General features: G+C 41.4%; 1 long non-coding RNA gene across 2 annotated transcripts; it reads right to left on the bottom strand.

The window, feature by feature from the left end:
* Positions 1-1,336: 1,336 nt before the first annotated feature.
* On the bottom strand, positions 1,337-19,864 carry LOC144581590 (uncharacterized). 2 transcript variants are annotated; one of them, XR_013532619.1, is made up of 3 exons: positions 19,701-19,864; positions 10,429-10,457; positions 1,337-1,614 (listed from the first exon to the last, which is right to left on the bottom strand). It is a non-coding gene; the product is annotated as an uncharacterized LOC144581590 (long non-coding RNA). The 2 variants fall into 2 exon arrangements; XR_013532618.1 differs by having other exon boundaries at positions 1,354-1,614; positions 19,626-19,864.
* Between the last annotated feature and the right edge of the window lie 247 nt (positions 19,865-20,111).

Here is a 20,111-nt window from a genome sequence, read left to right on the forward strand (position 1 = left end):
GCTGTAAGAAGTCCTTATCAGATGTTGGTGCTATGATCTGGGACTTCTCAGCCTCCAGAACTGTGAGGAATAAATTTTTGTTCTTTATAAATTACCCAGTCTCAGGTATTTTGTTATAGCAGCAAATATTATGTAAAATATACATAGCCCAAATCTTCCATCTATTTAATTGCTTATTGTCTGTCTTACTGGAATGTAGGCTCCATCAGGGTATGATTTTTGTGTATGTATGTGTGTCATTGCTATATTTAAAACAGTGTCTGACACTTATTAGTCGCTCCGTATACATTTGTCAAGTGAATAAATCTTATTTAACCTTCAATATAAGCTTATGAGATAAGTATTATATTTTCTTTTTAAAAATTTTTTAGAGATAGGGTCTTGCTCTGTCACCTACCCTGGAGTGCAGTGGCATGATCATAGCTCACTGTAACCTTGAACTCCTGGGCTCAAGTGATCCTCCTGCCTCAGCCTCCTGAGTAGCTAGGACTAAAATGTGTATTTTAAATATATATATTTGTATATATCTATACAATATATATTATGTATTATTTACATATAAACATATATATGCAGATATATTTTTTATAGCGATAGTGTCTTACTATGTAGTCTAGGTTGGTTTCAGACTCCTGGCCTCAGGTGATCCTTCCACCTAGGACTTTCAAAGCACTGGAATTACAGGCATAAGCTACCATACCTGGCCCAAGATAAGTACTAACCTTATTTTCCAGAAGAGAAGAAAGAATTTAAAAGAGTATAAATGACTTTTCCAGGATCCCACAAATCAGAAGTGCTATAACTGATGAGCTTCAGAGCTATTTCTCATACTTTTACTTATTTTCATATTGTTCTGAAATAGCATTTGCCAACCCACCTTTATTAAAGGTTTCGTCTGAGTTTATCCAGACTTTTAAAGAGGACTCTTTCTCAGGGGAATAAAGGGGGTGGTAATAGAGTCCCAAGGGAAATGCAGCAGTGTGGAGTCAGGACCACATATTCTAAGGTCTTTATCTTTTTTGAAATTCCTCCGAAGCTCAATCCTTACCTTTGATAAAATCAAAACAAAACAAAAATCCTAGTGCCTGGTAACCTCTGCATGGTTTTCTAGCATACATTTATTCCAGGTTAGAGAATCCTTTGTTGTCTCTTCTGGTCCAAAGCCAAGTCTCGAAAAGCTTGTTGCATTTTGAGACCATGAAACAGAACAAACTTGGATGATGGACAGTGGAACAAATTCACACTGTGTCAAACCTGCATACTCAGGCCACCGTGAGTTAAAAGGAGAAGCAGAAGAAAGAACAAGAAAGAAAAGAAGCACTTAGCAAGATCACTTCAGTCCCCAAACCATTTCATGGGTCTTATTAGCTTTGTTACCTACAGCGGTGTTTAACTCATGGTACACAAATAAGTAATAAATATCTCATAGTTGATGAACTGGATGAATTCCTTTTACGTAGTCTCTGCTTTTAAATCTGGACCTGGCTGTATACTTTGTTCTTGAGGACCCTAGGATCTTTCTGAAGGACTGTAGAGCTGGATGGTTCCACATCTCAAGATGCCAAGTCTGTGGACTTCATATCCCCACGGTTCAGGCAATATGCAAAAAAAGAGCTAGATAAAAATGGAAGAAACTGTCAAACTAAAAGTTCTCACAGTAATCATGTCTATGCTACTCCTGCTCCTTTCAGGAAACAGCATTCATCTGCTCTAAACAAGTGATCTGAATAGGAGTGGCTGTCTTGTTAGGTGCCTCCTTCTCTCTGGCCCTTCAGTTAGGTTGGTTGAGAGTTGCACTGAGTCTGCCTAATCATACTTCCTCCCTGTTTTGTTTCTTTTAGTTTCTTTTCTTTTGTTTTTTCTTTCCCTTCCTCCCCTCCCCTCCCCTCCCCTCCCCTCCCCTCCCCTCCCCTCCCCTCCCCTCCCCTTCCCTTCCCTTCCCTTCCTTTCTCTCTCCCTTCCCTTCCTTTCTCTCTCCCTTCCCTTCCCTTCCTTTCTCTCTCCCTTCCCTTCCCTTCCTTTCTCTCTCCCTTCCCTTCCCTTCCCTTCCCTTCCCTTCCCTTCCCTTCCCTTCTCTCTCCCTTCCCTCCCCTCCCCTCCCCTCCCTTCTTCTTTTTCTTTCTTTCTTTTTCTTTCTGACAGAGTCTCACTCTGTTGCTCAGGCTGGAGTACAGGTCTCAGCCTTTGGAGTAGCTGGGATTAGAGGCATCCACCACCATAACATGCTTGGCTAAGTTTTGTATTTTTAGTAGAGATGGGGTTTCGCCATGTTGGCCAGGCTGGTTTCGAACTCCTGACCTCAGGTAATCTGCCCACCTCAGCCTCCCACAGTGTTGGGATTACAGGTGTGAGCCACCGTGCCTTGCCTGTTTCTTTTTTTAATCTGAAATCTGTAGGGAAGATTTTACTTCTGTCTGATTGGGAAGTTTTTGGGACCGGGTGTAAACGTAGGAGTGGTGATGACTAGATTCCTGCCACCTAGAGAAACTGTTTTAGCAAAGTACTGCTAGCATTTTTCATAATAGTCAAAAAGTGAAAATAACCCAACTGATGAATAGATACAAAGTGGTATATTCATAATAATGAATATTATTCAGTCATTAAAAGGAATGAATTACTGACACATGCTACAACATGGATGTGCTTTACAAACTTCATGCTGAGTGAAATAAGCCAGTCACCAAAGATCATGTATATTATGATTCCATTTATATGAAATAGTCAGAAAAGACAAATCTATTGAGATAGAACATAAATTAGAGGTTACCTAGCAATGGGAATGATGGTAAGGTTTTGGGGAGGGTTGATGGCTAAGGGGTGGAAGGTTTTTTTATGGAGTAATGAAAATATCCTAAAATTTATGATCATGACAGATGCAAAACTGTGAATATACTGTAGTCATCAAATTGTACACTTTAAGTAGGTCAAGTGTATAGCATGCAAATTATATCTCAATAAAGCAGTTAAAAAAGAGAGAGAAATAGAGTCATGCTAGCCATAACAGAAGCAGATGAATGTTTTTGAGTTGCTGGTTCTAAGCTCTTGTTATGTATATTCCGCCCTTGATCTCTCCAAAGTTTGGTTTGATGAACCAACACAATCTCAATGCCTTACTTTCCTCTCTTTTTTCTTTTTAAACGGTTCTTGCTTAAGCAAATTCATGTTGATTTTCTGTCATTCACCATAACAGCCTCCCTGTTACAAGGGAATTGTATTTCGGATGAGGTCTGGTTGTACTGTCCCATCAGAAGACTGCTCTTCTGCATAAAATGCTATCACAGATCCTTACACATACGGATCCTCAGTACATGCTTAACTCTAAACCTAAATGATGGAGCGTTTTCCATGGGGAATTAGATTCAGTACTTCTCTCTCTTTAGCTCAAGTTAGGTTTCTTCAATGGCATTGTGCTGATTATCTTCAAAACCCAATCTGGGAGCTTTTTCCAGCATTCACAATTTCCCCTGGGGAAAAAAAAATTAAGCTTTCACCTGCTGCCTTGAATTGAACAGGACCATATTTATGGACTTATAGATCTAATTTTCGGTGTTCCCACAAGTCTTTAGGTGGCAGGCAGAGTTTTGAAAAATTAAAGCAGTTTTCAAACCTAAGCAAATGAAATAATTGCAGGTTCCAGTGGACAGCAGCATGTTCAGAGGCAGGCTGCTGTGGCTCCGTCGGCCCAGTGCAGGTGCTCACACCTGCATGGAGACACGCCACCTGTCCGCTCACATCCCTGCCTTAGTGCTTAAAGGAAGTTTGGGTTGTCAGGTAATTCTTTAACTATGTCTGGCCTATTGTGAAATTCAGGAAAAGAAATGCTAGTGAATATTCTATTGTGCTTATTTAAATATGTGGAAAATGCAATTGCATGATGTAACACAGTGGTTCTGTTTTAACTCTTTATGAACACACACTTATTTACAGCAGTGGTTCTCGGACCGTCATCACCTCAAGGGCGTGTTGAGACGCATTGTGGGGCTGTTTCTGGTACACTCACTTATTTTCATATTGTTCCTCAACAGTGTTTGCCAGCTCCTAGAGTTTCTGATTCAGAAGGTCCAGGGTAGGCCTAAAAATGTGCATTTCTAACAAGTTCCCAGGAGCTGCAGCTGCTGCTGCTGGTCTGAGGAACATGCTTTGGGAGCCACTGATGTGTAGTATAGAGTTGGGTGCTTGATTTTTCTAAACTGATACTTAATTTGGGGACTAATCATTTCTTATGGCTTAGAATTGTAACTTGATCTAGTGACTTAGACGTGAAAATTTTATTTCTCATTCCTGATGCCTCAGTTTTACATTAAATGGTCATCGTTTTAGTTTCTAAATGTTCCATTGCAAACATCAATTTTGGTCCAATTCTATGCTTGTGCTTTCCATGTCAGCTCATTCCCAACATCATTAAAAATCCTTACGGGACAGTTGAAAATGTAAATTCCCAAATGAGCAGGATCTAGAAGAGAGGTGGGGGAGGCGAAGGGAGAGGCTGGATTCTCAACTGTCAACTGCACATCTATCTAAAAATAAGCCCTCTTAGTCAAGAAGAATAGCTCAGAGATGAACACTGGGGATGATTAAGAGCTGTTTGCAGAATTGCATTTGAAGTATATGTCTTCATGTGACATTTTATTTTTTCCATCTACCAAGAGAAAAAAAATATGCTAAAATACCAAAATACTAAATTTTGTGTGACTTCAAATAACATTCTGAGAAAGGGCAAGTCAGCACAGAGGACACAAGGAATTTCAGTGCTCAGCTTTATGGATCACGGGGTCGAGAGATTGAGACCATCCAGGCCAGCATGGTGAAACCCTGTCTCTACTAGAAAATACAAAAATTAGCTGGGCATGGTGGTACATGCCTGTAGTCCCAGCTACTCAGGAGGCTGAGGTAGAATTGCTTGAATCCAGGAGACGGAGGTTGCAGTGAGCCAGGATTGTGCCACTGCACTCCAGTCTGGTGCCTGGCGACAGAACAAGAGTGGGTCTCAATAATAATAATAATAATAAAATAAAATAAAATATTTTTGCTAAGTTTATTAGGCCCTTTATAAAAGTGGTGTTCTGTGTGTGTGTGGTATGTAGGCACACATATATACATTACATTCTTACATACATATGTCTGTGTCTTTTATCAGACCTTTGGATCCTTCAAAAAATTTAATGCAATAGTTTAGAGCTGCACATAGCATAAGTGTACAGCTTGAATTTTCACACAGTGAACACGCCTACGCAATAGGAACCCCCATGCCCCTGACATGGTCCCCCTCTAGAGTACCATTTCCAATATACTGACAGCATATAGATTTTTAAAATTTATTTTTAATCGGCAAATAATAATTGTGCATAGTTATGGCATACAATGTGATGTTTTGATTTGTATATACATTATAGAATGAGTTGACCAAGTTAATTAGCATGTAATCTCACCAACTTTTTATTTTTTTGTGGTGAGAACATTAAAAATCTATTTTTTTCGCCATTTTGAAATATACAATACATTGTTATCAGCTGTGGTCACCATGCAGTGCAACAGATCACTAAAATGTATTCCTCCAGTAACTGAAACTTTGTACCTCTTAATCAACATCTTTCCTTTCCCCATCTCTCTCCCTCTCCATCAGCCTCGGATGGCTGCTTTTCTACTTTCTGTTTCCATGAGAAAGACTTTTTAAGATTTCAGATATAAATGAGATCATATAGTCTCAAATATATTTGTCTTTCTGTGCCTGGCTTATTTCACTTAGCCCAATGTCCTCCAGTTCCATCCATGTTGTCTTCAATGACAGAATTTCTTTCTTTTTAAAGGCTGTATAGTATTCCATGTATATATGTACCATATTTTCTTCTTCCATCTAGCTGTTGATGGACACTTACATTGTTTCCATATTTTGGCTATTGTGAATAATGCTGAAATCAGAGCAGATGTCTCTTTGACATACTAATATCAGTTCTTTTGGAGGTATACCTGGCAATGAGATTGCTGTATCATATGGTAATTCTATTTCTAATTTTTTGAGGAGCCTCCATGCTGTTTTCCAAGATGGCTGCACTAATTTACATTCCCACCAACAGTGTACAAGGGTTCCCTTTACACCCCTACCTTGCCAATATTTGTTATTATTTGTCCCTTTGATATGACCCATTCTAACAGGTATGGGGTGATATCTCATTATGGTTTTAGTTTGCATTTCCCTAGTGATTAGAGGTGTTGAGCACTTTTTCATGTATCTGTTGGCTGCTTGTATCTCTTCTTTTGAGAAGTGTCTGTTCAGGTTCTTGGAAAGCATATGGGTTTGTTTCTGTTATTGTTGTTTTGAGATGAAGTCTTGCTCTGCCACCCAGGCTAGAGTGCAGTGGTGCGATCTTGGCTCACTGCAACTGCTACCTCCTGGGTGCAAGTGATTCTCCTGCCTTAGCCTCCCAAGTAGTTGGGATTACAGGCACCCACCACCACACCCAGCTAATTTTTATTTTTTTAGTAGAGACAGAGTTTCACCATATTGGCCAGGCTGGTCTCAAACTCCTGACCTCAGGTCATCCACTACCTTAGCCTCTCAAGTTTCTGGGATTACAGTGTGAGCTACTGCCCCTGCTACGTATAGGTTTTGACTTTTATTTTTCCTTTTATATAAATGGAATCACACAATATATATTCTTTCATATCTATTTTCCTTCAGGTTTCTGAGAACATTTAAAGGCTTAATACATTTAAAGTTTTTAATTGAATTTGTGAAAGAAAAAGTAATATATATGGCAAAATTTTAAAAATGAAATTTAAGCAGGTCCAAAAATATAAAATAATAATAAATAACTCTGGTATTTAATGGTATATTATTTATTTTCATTGGCTTACAGCATTCCATTGTGTAACTATACCATAATGTATTTATCTATTCAATTATTGATGGACATTTGGGTAACTCCCAGTTTGGGATATTTGCTCTGGTTTGAATATGGTTTGTCTTCACCAAAATTCATGTTGAGTCTTGGTTCCCAGTGTGGTGGTGTTTAGAGGTAGTGCCTTTAAGACATGATAGCTCATTAAGATAGACTAATGCCTTTCTTGAGAGACTGCGTTAATTCTCACAAGAATGGATTAGCTCCCGTGAGAACAGGTTGTTGTAAACAACAGGGTGGCCTCTTGCATGCACTCACTTCCTCTTCTGCTTTTCCACCATGATATGATACGGCACAAGGCCCTTACCGAAAGCTGACCAGGTGCCCGTCCCTCAGTCATGAACTTCCCGGCCTCTAGAATAATGAGCTAAATAAACCTCTTTTCTTTCTAAATTGTCCCATCTCTGGTATCTTGTTATGGCAACACAGAATCTACCAAGACAGTATTATTATAAGTGGAATTGCTGTGACCATTCTGGATAATCTTCCCATTTCAAGATTCATAACTTACTTAAAAGAAAAAAATAGAGACAGGGTCTTACTATGTTGCCCAGTTTGGTCTCAAACTCTTGGGCTCAAAATGTGCTCCTGCCTTGGCCTCCCAAGGTTTTGGGGTTACAGGTGTGAGCCACTGCATCCAGCCAAGATTCTTAACTTAATTGCATCTGCAAGACCGTGTTTCCATGAAAGGTAACATTCACAGGTTCCTGGAATTTGCACCTGCTATCACTGAGGGGTTATTTACCAGCCTGCCACAAGAGGTTTCAATCAAGCCCTACTGTTTTAAAAACTGGATTTCATTTTGTGACTGAAAAATAATACTTGTGACAAAATAAGGAAAAATTCAAACAAAGCAGAAAGATATAAAATAACAGGTGATTCTTCACCCAGCCCCAATTCTCATTCTTCAGAGACAGCAGCTGCTCCCAGTTTCCTGCATATTCTTCTTGAAGTGTTTTATGCATGTACAAGCATATATAGATATAGATGTATCTGTATATAGATAAATTTATCTAGTTTTCTATTTATGGGCATTTAGTTTGCTTGTAATCTTTTGCTCTCATAGACAATGCAGTGAACATCTCTATGACCTCAAGCAATTTGCTCTTACAGGATAAGTTCCTGAAGATAAAATTGCTGGCTCGTGGGGTATGTGAATTTAGAATTTTAGTAAAAATTGCCAATTGTCTGCCTCAATTTACAGTCCCACTACCTATGTTCCTTATTACTTTTCATAGCAATGAGAATTGATCAGTTGTTTCAGGGCCGGTAGCTGGCACGCTGAGTGTGCTCTGGGGTGAGAAGAGATTAAGGGAAGGGCAAACAGTGATGCAGTTGCCTGGGCGTGAGATAACAGCACCTGGGGCTGGCGTGGATGCAGACAGAATACAGAGAAAGCAGCACGTCTGAAACAATGAGTCATGAGACTAGGACTGGCTATTTAATTTACAAAGCCCAGTGCAAAATGAAAATGGGGTCTATTGTTTAAAAATTAGTAAGAATTTTGCTGACATGAGAGCAGGGCATTAAACCAAATTTAAGGCTCTTGTTAGCATGCGGCCCCATACAACTGCTCAGAGTGCGTGCTCAGGAAGCTGGCCCTGAGGAAGATTGGGTAACAGGTTTACTGCGGGGCACAAAGAAGAATGAAAATCCCTGAATTTAAGGATGTAAAGTGAAGCAAATGTATCACATCACTACCTTCATTATCACCAATAGGTCTATTACCAAAACCATTGTTTCTTGAGTGCCAACTATGTCTAGGACGTTCTGGACTGAGTGTCCGGGAAATCATACGCTGTGTCTTTTTCCCGGATGGACTTCTAATTCAGTGGAGGACCCATAGTCAGAAAATAATGACAAATAATGGAAGACAGCTAGCCTCAAATTTTCATGTGAACTAAAAGCCCGAGGGGAAATTTGGTAAAAATACAAAGACCTTATTCATGAAGCCTGGGCTCAGTATTTTCTATTAGCTCTCCACGGAATTCTGATCCACACTACTGTTTGAGAATCACCGAGAAGAAGCCATTGCTATTTGATATTGTCAGGGTATTGACTGGCCGTATCTGCTACACAGATACACAATAAGGCCGTGGGAGAGGTTCTCACACTTCAGTAAGCATTGGCATCACCTGGGGAGCTTGTTAAACTGCAGGTTCTTGGCTCTCACTACAACAAAGTCTTACTCTGTGTGTCTAGGGTGGGAGTTCAGAAACTGGCATTTCATTCTAAACCAGATAGTTTGGGGAACATAGTTTTAAAAATATTGGTCTATGATTTATAGGAAAATTGTTTTGGAAGGAAATGACACTGTAACTTGGATTGAGGAAGAATGAAAGTTAATGGGAGTGGGAGAAGAGAGGAGGTTGGAGAGGAGAGGGAGAAAAAGAAAGGAAGAAAGGAAGGTTGTGGAGAGGAAGAAAGAGAAAATGAAGGAAGGAAGGGAGAAAGAAAGGGAGGTAGGAAAGGAGAAAAGGAAGGAAAGAAGGAAGTAAGGAAGGGAGGAAGGAGGGAAGGAAGGAGGGAGGGAGGGAGGAGGAACGGAGAAGGGAGGGAAAGAGGAAGGAGGGAGAGAGAGGGAGGGAAGGAGGAAGGAAGCAGAGGTAGCAGGGCCTTCACTGTGAGAGAAAAAGGATAGATGTAGGAATGTAGATGACCCCTTTAGAGTAAAAAGAGTCATCGGGTTGGCTGGTGTGCCGGGTAGTAGAGGGAGGCAAGACTGGAGAGGCAGGCCAGGACTGGACTAGGTAAGGCAAGTGGCGGTCCTCCCTCCCCAGCCAAGGCCTGGCATATCAACTTCTCCATAGAGATCACAGTTGGGGTGACCTATGCTGACATTAGATGTGAATTCTGATGCATCCTGACTAACAGATATAAAAGTCTTCATATCTGCTTGCTCAGGAAAGCCCTGTGTCCCCATCAATATTAGCCACTGAGAGGGATTTTAGAACGTTTGTTCCGCATCTGAGTTGGAGCAAACCTCCTTCATTTCACCTTGTGGCTACAACTTAATTGTTCCTTTTAAAAACATGTCAAGGCACGAAAAAAGAAGGCCTCCATTGCTGCTCACCACTACCTTCCTGTTCATCCAGCATGCGGATTCCCAGGCTGGATGCTCTGCGACTCAGCAAGGTGGCCTCTTGTTGTTCTTTTAAGGAGCCTAGTCAAAGCAGACTGAAGCCCAGAAGGACTCAGCTTGAATTCCAGGCTGAGCAGTGGTACTGGAAAGCGGTTATTTGTATGTTCCTCAGCTTGGAATAAGATAACATTTTTAAAGATACAGTGTTTAATCAAGTCTGAACTCCAGGAATGTGAAGCCCCTGTGAGGAATTCTACTCCAAGAGGATAAAAGTAAGACATGGGTGGTTTCTTCTGTCAAGCTTTCTGGGGTGGGCTTCTTGACTCTCTTGCTCTCTCTTGTCAAACTTTATTTTCCTACTGTCTAATTGGTGTTCTGAAATAAGGTACTTAAGACTCATGTGCATTTCACCAGTACTTTGAGGGAGCTACCCCTGAATTTTCTTACCTTTCACGCAGTCCTCCTGGGCACACATCCTATGTAAAGAGAATAAATGCACATTTACACTTTTGAATGAGTTATCAATAGTATTTATGCATCAGCTAATTACCATTGTCAAATACTTTAGATTGCCTTTTCATTAACCATGCTCAGTGTTTGGAATGTAGGCAGCTTTTTCGATTTTTTTATATTAAGGGGGTCTAATCCATCAACAAAAGGTGTTAAAAAGTAAAATGGGCAGATCTCTTTTGAAAAGACCAAGGTTTATCATTTCTGTGACATTCTGAGCCTCTCCTCACCAGGTGTCTAAGAATTTGAGACATGAACCTTATCATCTTCAACTTGCAGTACAATATATGGCAATTACATAATCTGAGGAGCTTTCTAATAGGGAACTACTATTATTAAACAAAGACAATCTGCATCACAAAAAATATTGTTTAGTATGCAAAATTTTGGAATCAAATTTCAAGGCACCATAGGTTCACGTACCATGGCAAACAGATTTAACCTCAGAAATGCAAGAATGTACAAGTTTTTCTGAAAGGTTACACTCTAAATGACACTCTTCCCTACTTGAGTTGGGTCTGACACTCAGAGTCAATGGAAGAAAATATTAGGATCATTGTCATATGTCATAATTTACACAATGTCTCCTTTCTTTCTCAGATGCCTCAAAGGATCTAATTCCTTCTAAATGAAACATTGCCCCTTCATAGAAAACATGGGAAAGGGATATTGTCAGTTATTCCATTAATTTGCTTTATGTAAAAATGAACATTTTTAGTTTTGGATTGGTTGCAAACATTATTGGCTTCTCCATTGTTTCTTCATGCTTTTATGTCATACCATATTCAACCTTATTCTTGGTAACAAAATTCTCAGCCAAATTTCCATTGTGGGGAACAAAGAGACATGATACTGAGAAGTTATAAAAGAAGTATTATATCCAAGGCCAGGAATACTTTTTTTGCTATATTTAGCATTAGTTGAAGATTTATTAAAACACAGTTTTCAGTTTTAGTCTTTGTACTTTATGGTAAAATAAAACACAAAAATAATTGAAGTACTGGACAATAGAGCCTATAAGACTATGGCAGGGAGGTTTAAAAAATATTAAATAGACAATTGTGGATTATTAGAAATGCCTAAAGAATTGAAAGATAATTAGAGTTTTTTTTTTTTTTTAGTTCCACAGCCACCACTTACTACTACCACCTCTATTTTATATACAAGGAAATGCAGATACAAAAAGGGTCAAATTCATCACGTCTGCATCACAAAGTGACGGTCAACCTGGGACGAGAGCCCAGGTCTCCTGACTTCTGATCTGATGCAGTTTCCACTAAGGCAAAAGAGGTGATGTGATGACAGATGTTTCTGGATGAATCAATGTGTATGACTATTCTTATTCTCTCAATGATTGCCTTGGTTTCCTTAGGATAGGAAAGTGGCTTTTCCTTCTGCATATTCCTCTACTGTGGGAACTAAGTGATATGAATTCCTATTGTGTGCATGATGTGTGAATCATTCTGGATGATTGTGGGGGATGAGAAGAGGAAAGATTTTTATTAGCACAAGGAAGTCCTATACTTTAGAAAGACCATCAAATGTGGTTGTAGCATCTCCACACTCAGGAAAGAGAATAGAAAATAATCTCTTCTGTGTTTCCTGGAAATTTGCTTCCTGAAGCCAAATGATAAGGCATGACTTCTTAAAAGTTCTCTCTAGTTTCAGGAGGTTATGATTCCAGCCCTACTTCTGGCCCATCCTTTATCTCTCTCTATACCTAAGCAAAGCTCTTAAATACACTCTTTGGGTCCTGATATGGACTGAATTGTGTCCCCATGAAATCAGTTTGTTGAAGTCAACCTCTATTTTGACTATTTTGGAAATAGGGCCTTTAAGGAGGTAATGAATGTTAAATGAGGTAATAAGGACCGGACGGGTCTTAACCCAGCAGGACGGGTCTTAATCCAGCAGGACAGGTCTTAATCCAGCAGGACAGGTCTTAACCCAGCAGGACGGGTCTTAACCCAGCAGGACGGGTCTTCATCCAGCAGGACGGGTCTTAACCCAGCAGGACGGGTCTTCATCCAGCAGGACAGGTCTTAATCCAGCAGGACGGGTCTTAACCCAGCAGGACAGGTCTTAATCCAGCAGGACGGGTCTTAATCCAGCAGGACGGGTCTTAACCCAGCAGGACGGGTCTTCATCCAGCAGGACGGGTCTTCATCCAGCAGGACGGGTCTTAACCCAGCAGGACAGGTCTTAATCCAGCAGGACGGGTCTTAACCCAGCAGGACGGGTCTTAACCCAGCAGGACGGGTCTTCATCCAGCAGGACGGGTCTTCATCCAGCAGGACGGGTCTTCATCCAGCAGGACGGGTCTTCATCCAGCAGGACGGGTCTTCATCCAGCAGGACGGGTCTTAACCCAGCAGGACTGGTCTTAACCCAGCAGGACGGGTCTTAACCCAGCAGGACGGGTCTTAACCCAGCAGGACGGGTCTTAATCCAGCAGGACGGGTCTTAACCCAGCAGGACGGGTCTTAACCCAGCAGGACGGGTCTTAACCCAGCAGGACGGGTCTTAATCCAGCAGGACGGGTCTTAATCCAGCAGGACGGGTCTTAACCCAGCAGGACGGGTCTTAATCCAGCAGGATGGGTCTTCATCCAGCAGGACAGGTCTTCATCCGGCAGGACGGGTCTTAATCCGGCAGGATGGGTCTTAATCCAGCAGGACTGGTCTTAATCCAGCAGGACGGGTCTTAATCCGGCAGGACGGGTCTTAACCCAGCAGGACTCGTCTTAATCCAGCAGGACTCGTCTTAACCCAGCAGGACAGGTCTTAATCCAGCAGGCCTGGTGTCCAACTTAGAAGAGGAAGAGACACCAAAGATTCCTCTTTCTTCACACATGCACAGATCAAAGTCCATATAAGGACACAGTGAGAAGGCAACCGTCTGCAAGCCAGGAAGAGAGGGCTTTTCAGAATCTAACCCTGTTGGCACCTTGGACTTACAGCCTCTAGATATCAGGAGAACAGGAATTTTTGTTGTTCAAGTAACACAGTCTGTGATTTTTTGTTATGGCAACCCTAGCAAACTAATACAGATTTTGGTATTGTTAAATGAGATGCTGCTGTAACAATTACAAATGTGGGAGTAGCTTTGAGACTGGGTAAAGAGGAGAGTTGGAGGAGTTTTGAGGTGTATGGTGGAAAAAGCCTGGATTTTCTCGAAGGGACTGTTGGTAGAAAGAAATATGGAAATTAAAGGCAGTTCTGGTGAGGCCTCAGAAGAAAAATAGGAGAGCTATAGTGAAAGCTTCTATCACCTTTGAGAATACATATATCATCATGAACAGGGTGTTGGTAGAAATAGGAACATTAAAGGTGATTCTGATGAGGTCTCAGGCAGAAATTAGAAATGCATCACTGGAAACTGGAGGAAAGATAATTCTTGTTATAAATGGGCAAAGAACTTGGCGGAATTGTTGTCTAGTGCTTTGTGGAAGGTTGAACTTGTGAGTGATGAAACTGAATATTTACCTGAGTTGATTTCTGAGCAGTTTCCAAGGTGTGGCCTGGTTTCTCTTTACTGCCTATAGTAAAATGCAAGAGAAGAGAGATAACTTGAAGAAACTATTTAGAAAATTCTCAGCCTATCCATACTGCAAAAAGTAAGAAAGCATGTTCTAGAGAGAACACCAAGGATGGGCTGGACAATCACTTCATAAGGAGAGTATCTGTGATTTTAATCAGTTATTTCAGCAGAAGCCAGGAAGAGAAATGGAATGGGAGCAGCAAAGACACTGTCAAGTATGAACAAAAGGAGACAGAGACAGAAGGAAGGTTTCAGAATTCTGAAATTCCAGTAGAGCTGCTTGGCTGCAAATAAGTGTTATCCTTAAAGAAATGGAAGACTGACTCTGAAGATGATTCAGAAATCATCAGGGCTGCAGTTCCCACCATAGGCCCAGAGGGTACTGACCCTGGGGGCAAGGCTCTTCTCCTTGGTTTCAGAGAGTAAGACCATCTTCCTACTCCCTCAATTTCAGTGGGCCAGGCTATCCAATGTGGTGATGAAGGGGTGCTACACAGAACTGAGGGAGTGGGGCTACCCCCTTGTGCCAGAGTAATAACTGCTCCACCTCAGTGGGCAGAAGGCAGAGCATCTGGCCAGAGAAGATTCTTCCTGAGCCTTAAGATCTCATGGAATTTGTCTTGCTATGTTTTGGTCTTGTTTGGGACCCACACCCCTTATTTCTTTTCAATTTCTCCCTTTTGTAATGGGAATGTCTATCTTATACCTGTCCCATCATTGTATTTGGGGAGCCCGTAACTTGTCTGGTTTCACAGATGGACAGTTGGAGAGGAATTTTGTCTCAGGAAGAATCATACCCAAAGTCTCACCCATACCTCATTTAAATGACATTTAGTGAGACTTTGAACTTGGAATTCATGCTGGATTGGATTAAGACTTTTGGGGATATTAGGATGAGGGAAAAATGTTTTGCGCACAAGAAAGATGAGTTTCAGAAAGGTATAAGGCAGAATTTTATTGATTGAGTCTTGTTCTCCAAAAAGGTGTATGTTGAAGCCCCAACTCCCAATGTGAGTATATTTGGAGAAAGGGTCTTTAAGGAGGTAACAAAGGTTAAATGAGGTTACAATTAATCTGAAAGGACTTCCTTATAAGAATAAAAAGGGGGCCGGGCACCGTGGCTCACACCTATAATCCCAGCATTTTGGGAGGCCAAGATGGGTGGATCATCAGGTCAGGAGTTCGAGACCAGCCTGGCCAATATGGTGAAACCCTCTCTACTAAAAAAAACATAAAAATTAGCCAGACATGGTGGTGCATGCCTGTAATCCCAGCTACTCAGGAGGCTGAGGTAGGATAATCACTTGAACCCAGGAGACAGAGGTTGCAGTGAGCTGAGATCATGCCACCGCACTCCAACCTGGGTGACAGAGTGAGACTTCATTTAAAAAAAAAAAAAGAATAAAAAGGGATACCATACACAGAAGCAAGGCTTTGTGAGGACATAATAAGAAGGTAGAAGATAGGCCTCATCAGAAACCAACCCTGACAGCACCTTGGTCTTAGACCTTGAGCCTTCAGAGCTGTGAGAAAACATCTGTTGCTTAAACCAGCTAGTCCGTGGTATTTTGCAATGGCAGCCACAGCAGACTAAGATAGGTCCATTCTGACTTCTGTGCACTCCCTTTGCTTACCACTACCCTTTATTCTGGAGTTTGATGACTCACTCTTCTGCCACATTTTACATGCTTTCTTTCTTGTGACAAAATCTACATATATTTATTTGGTTGTTCTCAAACATTAGTGACTAATTTGTGTGTGTATTTTAAAATATATTTTTAAAGTATAAAATATATATATTTTGCCCTTGTGACTCATTCTTTATTTGTGTTATATATTGTCAGTATTGTGTACCTTGAAAAATTTTTACATTGACATATAGTAAAATTGATTTGCTGTATCAAATTTAAAAAAATGAAGAGCTCCAAATACACAGACATGAATACAATAAACAAATAAGAATTCAAGAGTTCACACCATGCACAACTTTGGGTATTTATGCGGCATTTTAATAAGGTCACAATTCCCATTGTCTCTAACATGCAAGACACACAAAAATCATTCAGACAAATTAGATGAAAAGCTAGAGATAATCACTGAAAACTCTACTTTCAATTGTCATTATTTTGAAGCTTAAAGAAAATAAGGTAAGAGGTAATGATCTTTTAAGTCAGAGTTGCTTTTCAAAATAAAGAGATGTGAATTACCTATAATTAGAATTTTAGACATAGGTATTTGTTTGGAAACAAAACATTCGACAACAATTTGTTGTCAGTGGTAGGATGCTCATGTTCCCGCTTGTACGGAGTTTTACAGGTTGGTAGGTGTATTAGTTTGCCAGGACTGCCATAAGAAAGAACCACAGACTGAGGACTTAACACTAATTCATTTCCTAACAATTCTGGAGGCTGGAAGTCCAAGAACAAGGCATGATCAGGGTTGGTTTCTTCTGGAGGCCTTTCTTCATAGCATGTCAATGGCTGCCTTTCTCTTCTGCCTTCACCAGGTCTCTTCCATGTGTACTTGTCCTAATCTCCTCTTTGTAAAAGGATGTCAGACATAACAAATTAGGGCTTACCCATATGACCTCACATTACCTTAATTACCTCTTCAAAGGTCCTATCTCCAAATATCCACACAGTTACATTCTGAGGTACTTGGAATTAGGGCCGCAACACATGAATTTGGATGGGGGGAACAGGAAGACGTAATTCAGCTAGTAACAGCAGTCATTTATTCATCATCATCTCTCACCCTCAGCGCCACTCTTGTAAGTGAGATAGACGCTCCTCCCCAGCTACAACAAGCAGCAGAGCTGGAACTCAGACCAGGCCTGGTGACTATAAATCCAGTTGTATTGTAATACTACTAAATTTTAATTGATTAAACATGACCTTGTTTTGGTAGGAATATGCAAAGGTAAACTATGGTTCAGCCCACTAACCACAAATCCCAAAGGAACTTCTTCAAAAGTTTGGGGGAAACTGAGTATATGCATTTGGTTTTTCATCTTGTACATACATGCAGGAGAGTGGATATGATGCTTGGAAATCCACACTCTCTTAAGTCACTATGGTCACATTTAGCTCATCACTTCCTGAGAAGGTAATGCAACTGAGATCCTGATTTGCTCTTAAGGAGGCCCTTAAGTCCAGGGGAAAAGAGGATCAAACATTTTCCCCGTGGTCAGCTTTGGAATGGAGTCACTGAGGTGCTTTGATAAATAGCAATTGGACAACTGCTAAAAGGGATAGTGTGTGTGCCATGGAGAATGGAGAATTGTATATACACACATATGTGCATGAATCTGTACACACGCAGATGTCATGTGAGCATGTGTGGGTATGTGTGTATCCTCCAGGGAGCATCTCAGCCCTCAACTTATGTTTAAAAGTCTTAGTAATTTACTTTGTTTGCTCTTTTAGGCAGTTTGGCAGAGAGGAACTTATGCCATGTATACACACAACTCACACACACACGCACACACACACCATTCTCCGTTTAAAAATTTTCTGCTTTATAACAATAACTATACTCAAAAATATTTTTCAACACTCCTAACTAGGAAGTAGAGTCATTACAAATGTGGGGAACTAGAGGATTCTCCAAGAAGATGGAAATTGCCCACAAAGTCTCTAACACTTAAGATTTGCAAGAAATGAGTTTGCCAGACACTCAGAAATTGTACGACACTTGTAATCTTGTTTAAAAATATCAACTTGAACTTCGCCACTTCCCATTACTTTCGCAGATGATGTCAACAGGGAAAGCCAAGTATTAAATAACCTGATTTCACACTTAGGGAAAGACTACATAATGCAGACAGTGGGTAGAAAGAAGCTCTGACCATAAAGTTACTTTCTAAACCAAACCAGTGTTTCCCTCTTCATCATGCCATCTGCCAAAGGTCTCGGAGCCTGATGTGGTCATCAATGGCAAACACAAAATTCCCGCCTGTAATGGACAGGAGTCTACAAGAGACTGCATGTGGAATGGTTAGTAAAAACTCTTGAGTTGATTTTCTACCCTGGATTTTTGTACAAGCATACTTCCCCCAGGTGCATAGACTGCTCACTAACAACAGAGAAAAGGGACCTGTGAATGTATCACCTGGCTCGTGGATGTGTTGGGCGGGGCCACAGTTTGCACTGCTGCTCTTCTCCCCCCACATGGAAACTGAAGACTGCTCTGTGACTGACTCAATTAGCAGAATGCTTTTTCACAAGTGGGTGGGCCATCTCCATCAGTGACCTAATTCTATGGGGCTGCCTCTGTATTGATGTGGGTACATCATCGCAGGGTTACACATTCAGTAGTGTAATTGGGTATAGAACGCTTTCAGGGAAGATGTGGAAAGAGACGGAAGGAACAATGTATGCTCTCTCCTTCGAGCAGAAATTAGTCCTTAGATTATTCTTGCCCAGATTAGTGAAAAGTTATACCTTGATATTCTTCCCAAAGCTCCTTTTCAAATAACTCATTGCTTTTGTCGGTCTCTCATGATCTACCATGATGAAGATTATAAAAGGCAGAGCTGATAAACTGGGCCACAACTAACTCTGCCAGCTGACTAGAACTCACCGAAATAAATTCAACACCACAATTAGGTAGATGACCGTTTCCCACTGAAAATGGTGTATCTGTGTGAAAAACCATGAGAACAAAGATGAAGTAACCTGTTTAACACTAGGGCCTGACAATGCAGATGAGGTTTACAGAACCCATGACATGACCAGATCTTTCTTTCCTTATTTATTTGTGTCTTTTCTTTCTTTCTTTCCTTCCTTCCTTCCTTCCTTCCTTCCTTCCTTCTCTCGCTTTCTTTCCTTCCTTTTCTTTTTTCTTTCTCTTCTCTTCTCTTCTCTTCTCTTCTCTTCTCTTTCTCTCTCTCTCTCTTTCTCCCTCTTGTCTTTCTCTCTGTTTCTCTGTCTCTCTCTCTTCCTTTCTTACAAGACAAGGTCTCACTCTGTCACTCAGGCTGGAGTTCAGTGGTGCAATCATAGCTCACTGCAGCCTCCAACTCCTGGGCTCAGGTGATCCTCCTGCCTCAGTCTTCCAAGTAGCTGGGATTATAGGTGTCTGCCACCATATCCAGCTAATTTTTAAATCTATTTTTTGTAGAGACAGGGGTCTTGCTATGCTGCCAAGGCTGGTTTTGAACTCCTGGTCTCAAGCCATCCTCCTGCCTTGGCTTCCCAAAGTACTGGAATTATAAGCACAAGCCACCATGCATGGCCAGGCTGTTTTTCCGAGGAAGATGATGTTATAAAGGTGGAAGAAGCAAACCCAAGAGTGATGATAACGACTCTGTGGTCTACACCTGACGCCAGTTATTCAGCTCTCTGCTGTGTTACTAAACAGGATTGTCTTCCTTGGTAAAATTAAATTTAGTTTTCTGCAATTACCTGAATCTTAACCACTACCTGCTAGCAGATACCAGTGGCTAGCCAAAATGACGATCCTATTTTGAAACTAGAATCAGGAGCTTTGTTTATAAGGTAAAATTATGCTCCAGAATATTCTGGAGCATAATTTTACCTTATATACAAAGCTATATTCTGGAGCATAATTTTACCTTATATACAAAGCTCCCACCTCGGCCGGCGAGCGCGCCGGCCTTCACCTTCATTGCGCAACGGCGGCTTTCGTGCGAGCCCCGGACTCGCGCACCTGTTAGACTCCTTGGTCCGTGTTTCAAGACAGGTCGGGTGGGTAGCCGACATCGCCGCCAACCCCGTGCGCTCGCTCCGCCGTCCCCTCTTCGGGGGACGCGCGTGTGGCCTGAGAGAAACCAACCCCCCAGGCCCCATGGCGTTACCCGCCCGGGGCGCACTGGGGACAGTTTGCCCCGCCCCCTCCCGTGCGGACCCCAGTCGCGGGGGTGGGGGGGTGGGGTGGAGGGGTGGCGGAGAGGGGGTGGGAGAGCGGTCGCACCGTGGGCCCGGTGAATTGTAAATCTTGAAAATCTATTGAGATGATGGTCTCCTACTGAAAAACACACACAACACATATGCTTCACTGCTTCAGTGTCAGGGGATTCATGGATTCTCAGAAACCACTGCATGGGGCTTTGCAGCCTAG

Source organism: Callithrix jacchus, chromosome 2 (assembly GCF_049354715.1).
Source record: "Callithrix jacchus isolate 240 chromosome 2, calJac240_pri, whole genome shotgun sequence".
NCBI lineage: Eukaryota > Metazoa > Chordata > Mammalia > Primates > Cebidae > Callithrix > Callithrix jacchus.